Source organism: Oncorhynchus keta, chromosome 13 (assembly GCF_023373465.1).
Source record: "Oncorhynchus keta strain PuntledgeMale-10-30-2019 chromosome 13, Oket_V2, whole genome shotgun sequence".
Taxonomy (NCBI): domain Eukaryota; kingdom Metazoa; phylum Chordata; class Actinopteri; order Salmoniformes; family Salmonidae; genus Oncorhynchus; species Oncorhynchus keta.
In genome coordinates, this window is record NC_068433.1 from 15,263,537 (window position 1) to 15,274,568 (window position 11,032).

An 11,032-nucleotide genomic window follows, 5' to 3' on the forward strand; every position below is an offset into this window, starting at 1 on the left:
AGGATTTTGTTGCTAATTGTGGTAAAACAGTAATTCTGCTCATAGATATTGCATGTATGAACTACACATTGATACATCCAGCCTAAAGCTGGAGGTTAAAAAAATACTTAGTAGTCGCCAAAGTTCAGGAGCATGTCTCCAACAAGGGTCCCAGGACTCGTGGAAGCAAAATAGCCCCATAACATCAAAGGTGCACCACCATGTTTTACCGTTGGTATGAGGTATTTTTCTGCATATGCTTCTGTTTTTTTCCGACACCACTGGTGTGCGTGGCTAAAGAGCTATACTTTCACGTCATCTGACCATAGCACAGTCTGAGAGGTATACTACGAAGCAAGCTACATCTACTCAGGGTTTTCTAAAGTTAGACAGCTTCAGTTTGCTTCACATTCCAGCTCCGGCTTCATCCGATGGTGGATATTGTTCCCCCGCCTGCCGCTAACTCTAGCAGGCTTGTAACTGCGCGTGGACAATTCAGTGCCACATTTTCATTTGTGCCCAAATCAAAAAGAAATAAAAGTTATCTTCCAAATTCAGGAGGCTATGGTGTGAAATTAACTTTAAGAAGTGCAGTCTTTATTGTATTACTTTGGTGTGCTTATCGATGCAAAAGCAACGTTTTCCCACTCTTAACGATAAAATAATTGTATTAAGTCATACAAAAGTTTTACTCTGCATGTAGTTTAAACTGTCGTTACTAAATGTGTATTTTGATAGGTATAAAAATTTAAACACAAAACACATTTGATGAATAAACAATGTAATCAGTTGTCTTCCCCAAAATGTTTATCCAAGCACTAATCAAAATCCACAAAGAAATAGTTTAATTGACCACAAAAATCTAAATTTTGCAATGGTCATCTCAGTCTCCAGACTTGAAGAGAGCAGACGATGGATATCAGGGATCTGGAATGATTCTGTATGGAGGAATGGTCCATCCCTCCCAACGTGTTCTCCAATCTCACAAAACATTTGAGTGAAAGGCTCAGTGACGTTCTCTTCACAAGGGGAGTGTGCAGGAGTATTGAAAACGGGTGCCGATAACTTGTTTGAGCCCTATGTTTGAGATTTTTTTTATATTACTTAAACAAAATCTCTTTCTCTGAGCAATTGTATTAGTATAAAATAATATAACTTCTCAATTGTATTGTGTACAGCTCAGTATTTGTATTATTTCTTGTATGCGGTATTTTTTGCTCATGTTTATCAGGGGTGCCAATAATTATGGACCTGACTGTATACCAGCACACTTGTCTCCATGGGAACGGTGCTGGGATTGGGTGATGCTTCTGTAACCTCTCCAGCTCTTCAAGGAACTTTGTTGCTTTTCTCTCCCCTCCAATACACTCGTTCACCAATGGAGAGAGAGAGAGTCAGTGGGTTACAGAGTATGAGTGTGCCTGTGACAGTGTGTGCGTTTTTCACATAAAGTGGTGAGTGTGTGTGATTTGGGGGTTGGGTAATTGCGGCTGTTGGCGGTAATTATAGTGAGGGGTGTGCACACATGCTCACGTTACTGGAGTGTGGCTGACCAGTCCCATGAGTGTTTTTCCCCTGTCTTGTTGCAGTGGCGGCCGGCCACAAACTGTATTCAGAGGGAGGCCCGTCGTCCAGCCGTCCCTATTCATGCCCGTTTGCCCAAACATTATCATGGCTTTTCATGCTGTGCTACAAAGCGACACACACATCTGAATACACAGAGATGGAAGCGCCGAGACAGCCATCTTGCTGGAAAACCCGAGCCATTATGGAGTGATACTTTTGGTCGAAGAGTTTAGAATGAGTTTCATTGTAAAACCATTCACCATTCATATCGTTTTAAAAAGTCATGCCCAACTACACAAAGGCAGTCTTGAAGTAAGTGTGTTGAAAACAGTACAAGAAAAAATACCTTTTGGCTGTTTTGCTGGGAAATCTATATGGAGTGTGCAACTATTTTTATTTATTTTAATAGTTTACAATCTATAAACACAACATGAATATATTTTCTCGAAATGCATCATGGTTATTGTCAGGTTTGACAGAACGACTGAAAAATAGGGACCTGAAAAGCATTCAATAATTTCAACAGTGCAATTGATTTCAACAGTGAGTGGACATCATACATCCAACAGCACTTGACTTCGTATTCAATAGAATCCGGTCTCTACAGTATCTTTCATGAGTCCTGCTTGAAACCGCCAGTACTGTGGTTGATACTGATACAGAGACGGCAACTACTGCATTTCAATGTATTTGACTAGCAGCTTTGAATTCATGGTGGAAGCCTAGAGAAAAACTAGAACCAAAACTACCCCTAAAGAGACAAATCTGCTGAAGTGGGAAGTCCAGAGAAGTTTACCTCAGGTTAAAAGGTCAGGGGTCATCTTAAATGGGAACAGGAAGTGAGTCACCCCACGAAGGGGTTAGGTTGGCGAACATTCACTCTGTCCAGCAGACATTTTTTTAAATTAGAAAATCAATTACACATATATACTTACATGGGCAACACATGCACACCCACAAACATGCAGAATTGCATGCAAGCAAATTTGCAAAAATACACACATATTGGAACTCTTCAACGAACACACAAATACATACTCTTGCATAAATGCACATGATTTATAGCGCACATCATGTCTGCCAAATGATTACCTGCATCAATTTGGCAGATGCTCCAAACCAGCAACGTGATCAAACATGCAGCATGTCACAGCAGATTAGGGTGGCATGCCTTCTGTCTGCGCAACCACAGCTAGTGTGGAGTCACACAACGTGCGCCTTGTGAAGACGGGAAATTCGAACTGGGCGGCGGTGACTAGTGGATAGTGATTTAGTTTAAGACAGGGGTGAATAGTGGATAGTAATTTAGTTTAGTTTAATACGGAGGTGAATAGTGGACAGTGATTTAGTTTAGTTTAATACATAGGTGAATAGTGGATAGGGATTTAGTTTAGTTTAATACATAGGTGAATAGTGGATAGTGATTTAGTTTAGTTTAATACATAGGTGAATAGTGGACAGTGATTTAGTTTAGTTTAATACATAGGTGAATAGTGGATAGGGATTTAGTTTAGTTTAATACGGAGGTGAATAGTGGACAGTGATTTAGTTTAGTTTAATACATAGGTGAATAGTGGATAGGGATTTAGTTTAGTTTAATACATAGGTGAATAGTGGACAGTGATTTAGTTTAATATGGAGGTGACTTATAGTGATTCATATTATTTTAATATAAAGGTGACTAGCTGATACTGATTCAGTTTAGTTTAGTACGGAGGTGACCAGTGGACAGCGATTTAGTTTAATATGGTGGTGACTAATAGATAGTGATTTAGTTTAGTTTAATACAGAGGTGACTAATAGATAGTGATTTAGTTTAGTTTAATATGGTGGTGACTAATAGATAGTGATTTAGTTTAGTTTAATACAGAGGTGACTAATAGATAGTGATTTAGTTTAGTTTAATATGGTGGTGAATAATAGATAGTGATTCAGATTATTTTAATATGGAAGTGACTAGTTGATAGTGATTTAGTGTAATAGGGAGATGACTAGATGATAGTGATTTAGTTTAGTTTAATATGGAGGTGACTAATAGATAGTGATTCATATTATTTTAATATGGGGGAACCTAGTGGATAGTGATTCAGTTTAGTACGGAGGTGACTAGTGGACATTGATTTAGTTTCATATGGAGGTGACTGGTGGATATTGATCTGATTTAATATATAACCAAAAGCAAACCTAAAACACATGGTTGCTTTGAGGGGAAAGGAAAGGAGAGGAGGAGAAGGGGAAAGGATAGGAAGACAAGGGGAAAGGAAATGAGAGGAAGAGAAGGGGAAAGGAACGGAGAAGAGTGAAAGGAAAGGAGAGGAGGAGAAGGGGAAAGGAACAGAGAAGAGTGAAAGGAAAGGAAAGGAGAGGAGGAGAAGGGGAAAGGAACAGAGAAGAGTGAAAGGAAAGGAAAGGAGTGAAAGGAAAGGAAAGGAGTGAAAGGAAAGGAGAGGAGGAGAAGGAAAGGAACAGAGAAGAGTGAAAGGAAAGGAAAGGAGTGAAAGGAAAGGAAAGGAGAGGAGTGAAAGGAAAGGAGAGGAGGAGAAGGGGAAAGGATAGGAAGACAGGGGGAAAGGAAATGAGGAAGAGAAGGGGAAAGGAATGGAGAAGAGTGAAAGGAAAGGAAAGGAGGAGAAGGGGAAAGGAACAGAGAAGAGTGAAAGGAAAGGAGGAGAAGGGGAAAGGAATGGAGAAGAGTGAAAGGAAAGGAGAGGAGTAAAAGGAAAGGAGTGAAAGGAAAGGAGAGGAGTGAAAGGAAAGGAAAGGAGAGGAGGAGAAGGGGAAAGGAAAGGGAACACCTCTAAAAGAGGCTGGAAAAGATTGATGGAAAATCATCTGGGAGGGGTGACTGATATGGTTTGTGGTGGTGGTGGTGTTGAGGAGGAGGAGGAGGGAGAAGGGGGGTGAATTTTCCACTGCCAGGGAAAGAACGGCTAAATCAAATTAATTAGCTTCTTCATCTCCAGGCAGCTACTCAGGCATGCTGTACTGGCAAAGAGAGGGAGAAGGAGAGTGTACACAAGAGAGAGAGTGTAGAGAACTTGGTGGAGGAGTGAAGAGCCTGTTATATGTGCTCGATTCAGGAGAGCTGGGAGGGTGGGGGCAGTGGGGCCTGGGTATTGGTGAGGGAGGAGTGGGGCATAATTCTCATATAATCAGGAGAGGAGGGTTGTTTTGCTGGTGTTCAGCGGCGAGTAGGACGTAGCTGTGCGTTGACTGTGTGGCGGGCCTTTAGTGCTGCAATCCGGGTTTATGATACTTCCTGTTCCTAAAACGGCATACTTTTTCAGAGCGCTGTCAACACCCCAGCTCTTCCGCAATGCCTCTTTAAATAGCAGGCACACCTCAATTTGACACAGAGAAAAGAGAATGGATGTGAAGAACAGCAAAAGAAAGAGAAAGGGAGTGTGAGGGAGAGCGGGGAGTGACTAAATCAAATCATTCCCCAGTGATAAAAAAAAGGACAAACACTATGATAATACCGTTGACATCGGGAGAAAGAGAGCGAGAAAGAAAGAGGCAGATGGTCAGAGGCGGTGGCACCAAGCCAGAGAAAACATAAGAGGCAGAGCAAAAAAACAAAGAGAGAGAGAAAACAGTGGTTGGGCAAGGGGAGAGTCCGTGCAGCCAGCATCTGGTAGTCTCTACAGCTCAGTATGAGAGAGGGAGGGGGAGGCAGAGAAGAGATGGAGAGAGAATATGGGTGAAGCGAGGTGGTATGGGAGAGAGTGACAGAGGGAGGAAGAACATAAGAGGGAGAAGAAGAGAGAATAAAGGACAGGGGAGGCGGTGCGGGTGTGAGCGAGGCAGCAAAAAAGGGGAGAGGTAAATAGAATTAGGGAAAGGGCAGGGCGTGAAGGATAGACAGACCAAGAGAGGGAAGGGGAGATGGCCGGAGTCAGGGGCAGTCCTCTGGGGGAGGATAGGAGGACTCAACCGTGCTGCTTGTGCCAGACTTTGTCGCACCGCACGGAGCCCAGATTAACACTAAACCGATTGTGACGGGAGGTGGGATCAAGTGCAATTAATTTAGCACCTCAGATAGTTCCGGAAAAGAAAGAGGCTCTAAAAGCCTTCACACAATGGAACATCACATGTGTGAATCTCCTCCAAAAGCACTCCGTGCCTCCTGCAAGAAGACAAAGTGTTCCCTCAGACTTGGATCCTTCAATATCAAAGCATCTTAAATTACTAGCATGTTTGCCAGAAGACACAAGAATGAAAATAAAAAAATGCCTACATGAGACATTAAGGTTGGATCTGATGGGTGGATGATTAGGGATGTCTAAAAGAGAGCCACTTGGTGACATCATCAACACAAACAGTAAAGGAGACAGGACATTCCCTGGGCTCCCTGTGAAGGTCTGGGATGCCTTTCAAGAGAACAGCTCGCTTGTTCCGTTTAGATTTGTTAAACAAGCAAGAGCGTGCCTCTTACTAAATGTCATGATCCATTTTATTACGAAACAGCAGGCCAGTGTATATAAACTGAAACGTAATTTGTTTTTATGGAGTTGGAAGCTAAACATTTATGCTTGACCAATTAGTCTGTTAGATACTAATATTATCAGAATGGGCTGAATCCAAACATACATTTCTCTTTTGATCATGTGATTAGACACGGGGTGTAATTCAATAATTGCGGATAATGGATTTCCACAAGGCACCTTCAGAAGTGCTTTGCACAGCAACGTGTCCTGAATGGAAGGAATTCACAATTGATTAAGAAACCGCAGTCCCATGTTGTGACCCGGTCAGGTGGCCTACTGATGGCAAACCTGGCTGAGAAATCATCAGGCACATGTAACAGGGCTGACCATTTCTAAATAAAGTGCGAATAAACAATGAGTATGATAGAACCACATTTACCTATGGTATTACATAGTATGTCATCTCATGTGTTTAGTTAAGACGCTTTATGCGTATCTTTAAAGTGTGGCAGACAAAGACAAGAATACACACACATAGTAAACCAAGCCCAATAGTTAGTAATAGGCCTGCACTACAGGTGCGTGTGTACCTGGGACATCGGTGGTAAAGGCAGGCATAAAAAGCTACATAATCTAACACTCCCTCCCCACTATTTCCTCCGGCTCTTAGCCTACCTTCCGTCGGAGACGTTTAAACAGGGGTCCAGAATCTCAGAGTCAAAATGGAGTCACTTCTATCTCCTCCCCTGCTGTTCCTGGGTCCCTCCCCATCTCTGAACGTCCCTCCCTTCCTCACTGTGCTAGAGGACTCCCTCGCTTACTCACCCAGCTGTCGCTGGCTCGCACACTGCCAGGCAAACACTGAAAACGAGAACTCCTTCTGGACAAGGATCATTTTAATCCCTTCAATAACACACAAAAACAAGCACACTCATGTACGTCACCCATCCCACTGAGGACACTAGTCTCAAATTTAAAGTGTTACACACACCCACAAATGACATACTCACAGATCAGTATTCACATGGTAGATTAGTCACCCTCTCTAGGAAAATAAGTCACAATTTACAACTCAAAGTGCCTGAGTGATAAGGTCCATAATCTGGGCCTATGTGGCTCAACATAAAATGTGAGCTAAGATTGTCATATGATATAGGCCTAAGAAATTAGAATCCATTGACAACTTTAGGACCATGCAAGGGGGGTGGTGCTAATGAATCAGAGTATTTTGGACCAGGTTACCTGTTTTGAATAAGCATTATATACATATACTAAGCTGTTGGCATAATACAGTATATTGGACCAGGTTACCTGTTTTGAATGTAGGCAACACCAGTAGGAGGCTGAGAGCAAGGCAGGGGACATTTCTGCATATGAACTGTTGTTGCGCAATTTCATTACCAAGCATGCCATTGGCATCATAGACCATAAGGGGGAGCCAAAAGACTAATAATGGTTTGTTTGTATAACAGCACAGTGGTATCCTTTTACAGGCCATCAGAAAGTATTCACAACCCTTTACTTTTTTCCCACATGTTGTTACAGCCTGAATTTAGAATTGATTAGAGATGTCACTCACTGGCTTACATACAATACCCCATAATGTCAAAGTGGAATTATGTTTTATCAACATTTTTACTCATTAATTAAAAATGAGTATTCAACCTTTTCGTTATGGAACATTCACGAGTAAAGATGTACTTAAGTCACAAAGTTGCATGGACTCAGTGTACAATCAGTGTTTAGCATGAGTACTACCTCATCTCTGTACCCCACACATTCCACAAAGACCAGAGCAAAAGCAGACATTGAATATCCCTTTGAGCATGGTGAAGTTGTTCATTACCCTTATGATGGTGCATTAATACAGCCAGTCACTACAAAGATACAGGCGTCCTTCCTAACTCGGAGAGGAAGGAAACCGCTCAGGAATTTCACCATGAGACCTATTGTGCCTTTAAAACAGCTAGAGTTTAATGGCTGTGATAGAAAACTGAGGATGGATCAACACTGTAGGGGCTCCACAATACTAACCTAATTGACAGAGTGAAAAGGAAGCCTGTACAGAATAAAACATTCATCCTGTTTGCAACAAGGCACTAAAGTAATACGGCAAAATATGTGTCAAATCCAATACAACACATTAGTGAGTAGCACTCTCCATATTTTCAAGCATAGTGGTGGCCACATAGTATGGGTTTGCTTTTAATGGAAAGGGCTGGGGTTTTTGTCAGGATATTAAAAAAAGAAACAGAATGGTGCTAAGCACAGGCAAAATCCTCAACCTTTCAGCAGGACAATAACCTAAAACACAAGGCCAAATATGCACTTTGAGGGTGGGAACTTGACAACTGTCATATACAGAGTCTGCCAAATAAATGAGAGCAAAGTGGCATGTTCATGCTGTCAACAGTGAAACACCCTTCAATTCCCAAACACATAAACAGAGTCAATAAGTAACTTTGATTTCTTTATTACTTTAAACAAAATACAGTTACTACAATCCTTTCATTTAAAAATCACTCAACAATTGGGGGTGTACATTTGCAACTACCATTCTATACTTTAAAAAGGAGCAGCATACAGAAGAGCCTAGCCACTAAGAAAAGTATTTGCAAATCGGTAATGCAAACTGATTGGTTTATGGACGTGCCGTTTAAAAATCAACCGATGCAGTGCAATCAATGTGATCATATATCTAACAACTTCCCTGTTAAACCTACTTGCTCTAGTCTTTAAAAAGTCCTCCTGGCTACACACTCATGCAACAAACAAAAAAGTTGTTAAGGGGGACAACATTCTACAATATGTTACATCAGCTTTTAGGTGTACATTTTTAGTTGAAGACCTCTTGGTCTTGTGGTAATGTTCTGTAGCAAGAGTTTTGTGAACAATGTCTACAGTGGCTGGTCCACTCCTGGGCCAGTCAGTGGCAACAACCAGGTCCTTCCATGGTGAAAACACTTCTGGTACCTAGTGACACAGGAAATTCGTGAAACGGAGAAATAGCTCGCTACCTAGTTAGTACAATCCCTGAACTCAATTTAGATGGTACCTGAATATGTAAGCTGTCAACGTTATACAACACATCTATTATTTAAAAGTATATCAAACAACAGGTCTGCTTGAACGCTAACTTTCAGTTTCTCTGGTAGCTAACAGGACTCCATTTTTCTTGCCAACAAGAAGCACAAGCCACAACACCGCCATGTTGAGACGGGGTTTCAACGTTAAATGTACAACGTTAAATTAGTTGGTAGTAGTTGGCAATTAAAACGGGAAACAAAATGGTCCCAAAAAAAACAAAACATGAATTAACATTCAAGTATCAACCAAAATAAATGTATAGCAACGATATTGAAAAAAAAAACAAGACGACCAGAGAATGTCATGAGCTGCTAGTTAACTACTCCGTCCGAGAGACAGACAACCAGCAGTGTTTTGACCATGTTGTATAGATTAAAGTTAGCATGCCAACTCTGCTAACTAGCAAGATTACGCAACACGTATACAAATAACTTAAGCAATTCGGTAGCCAACGATCGTAACTATATCAAAACTAAAAAACTCCGTGCCAACCTTTTTTCTATGAATTTACAGACTTAGCCAACATATTTATACATCTGACCAACAGGGTAGCTAGTGACTGAGGTTGGCCAGTTAACGTTACCTGGTCGCTCCGGATGCCATTTTTCTTGTAACTAGCTAGGTATATTAGCTAGATGTTTTCCTATTTAAAAAATGAAACTAGCAAGCCATTGAGTCTATTGTACTCGGTGATATTTAAATAAAACCAGCGCTAAAAATAGTATAAAACGTGTGTTGCTAATTTTCCATCGTTAGTTACATAGCCTATTCAATCGCGGGTTTTAACAGTGCCTACAAAGGGATACCGACGTTAGCTAGCTGGCAACTAACATGAGCTACATCGTGCTAACTACTTAGCCAGGGGTAGGCAACCCGGGTCCTGGAGTGAAAGGGGAAAGTGTGTTGAATTTGGGCAATCGCCGAAATAACCAATTAGTTGGTCAGGTGTGGTGCCTAATTGGAACAAACTCTTGTTTTCTGCGGCACCAAATATTCTAGTACTACTATGTGGAAACCTGATTTTACAGACTTTGGCTTGCCGTCTAGACAGTTACCGCCAAAGCCAAGCTGGGTCACTTCGTTTTAGACGTGGCCTTCCAAACTCGTCCCTATTTCAGAATATAAATAAAAATGTACATAACATTAACGAAATGTACTCTAAAAACTAGTATTTCAAGCTTTCCCGTTATAAATTACGGTAACGTATTTCACCGTTATTGTATTAAACACCGCAGGCTTTTGTCGGATTTTCCCAGTTGGAGTACTTCAAATAACACTGACCACGCCGGCATGGTTTCCACTTGAGACCGAGGATTCTCGCGTAGTCCCGTAAAAAAACAAAATGTTGTTGTAAAGTAATAGTAACTTCGACATCTTCTTAAAAAAATAAGAAAAATAACTAGTTTTAACTGGTTTAAAAATAATAATACTAAGCGAAAAACCACTTGAAATATGTCTTTGACTTCCGAAAGGTCGAGGTAGGCCTCGTGAACGAGCTTCTTTTCCAAGAGTTGTAGCCGATCCAGAGCGAGACGAACGAGACAACACGGATTTAAAAAAAATAATAGCTTAGAGAGGAAAAATAAGAATCGGTGAAGTTCGGCAAACATCGGAAATAAGGCGGGTTTTTCCAACGCCATCGTATCTCTATAGCCATTGGTTAATCTCTGCTTATTAATGTATATTAATGATGTAATTGACCAACCACATTGCATTTTATTGAATATTTATAGAACTACAACCATATTTACATTGTAGCCCCGCCTCTGCTCTGTTCTGACCAATGGTGAGCATTTCAATCAATTTAGTGCCTGCTTTATGTTTCAATTGGCTAAAGAAGAGAACGTAAGCTACAATTGGTCATGCGTCTTATGAAATGTATTATTCATGTTATGATCTTGTGTAGCCAATTAACGTTTTACTACAAAGATCCATAACCCGCCTCCTGACTGTTCAGCCCCTGCTTCGTTGAG

The 11,032-nt window shown here is 41.1% G+C and overlaps 1 long non-coding RNA gene across 2 annotated transcripts; it reads right to left on the bottom strand.

Moving 5' to 3' along the window:
- Positions 1-8,429: 8,429 nt before the first annotated feature.
- Positions 8,430-10,999, bottom strand: LOC118391913 (uncharacterized). 2 transcript variants are annotated; one of them, XR_004827260.2, is made up of 2 exons: positions 10,341-10,999; positions 8,430-8,945 (listed from the first exon to the last, which is right to left on the bottom strand). It is a non-coding gene; the product is annotated as an uncharacterized LOC118391913 (long non-coding RNA). The 2 variants fall into 2 exon arrangements; XR_004827259.2 differs by having other exon boundaries at positions 10,272-10,999.
- Positions 11,000-11,032: the final 33 nt, after the last annotated feature.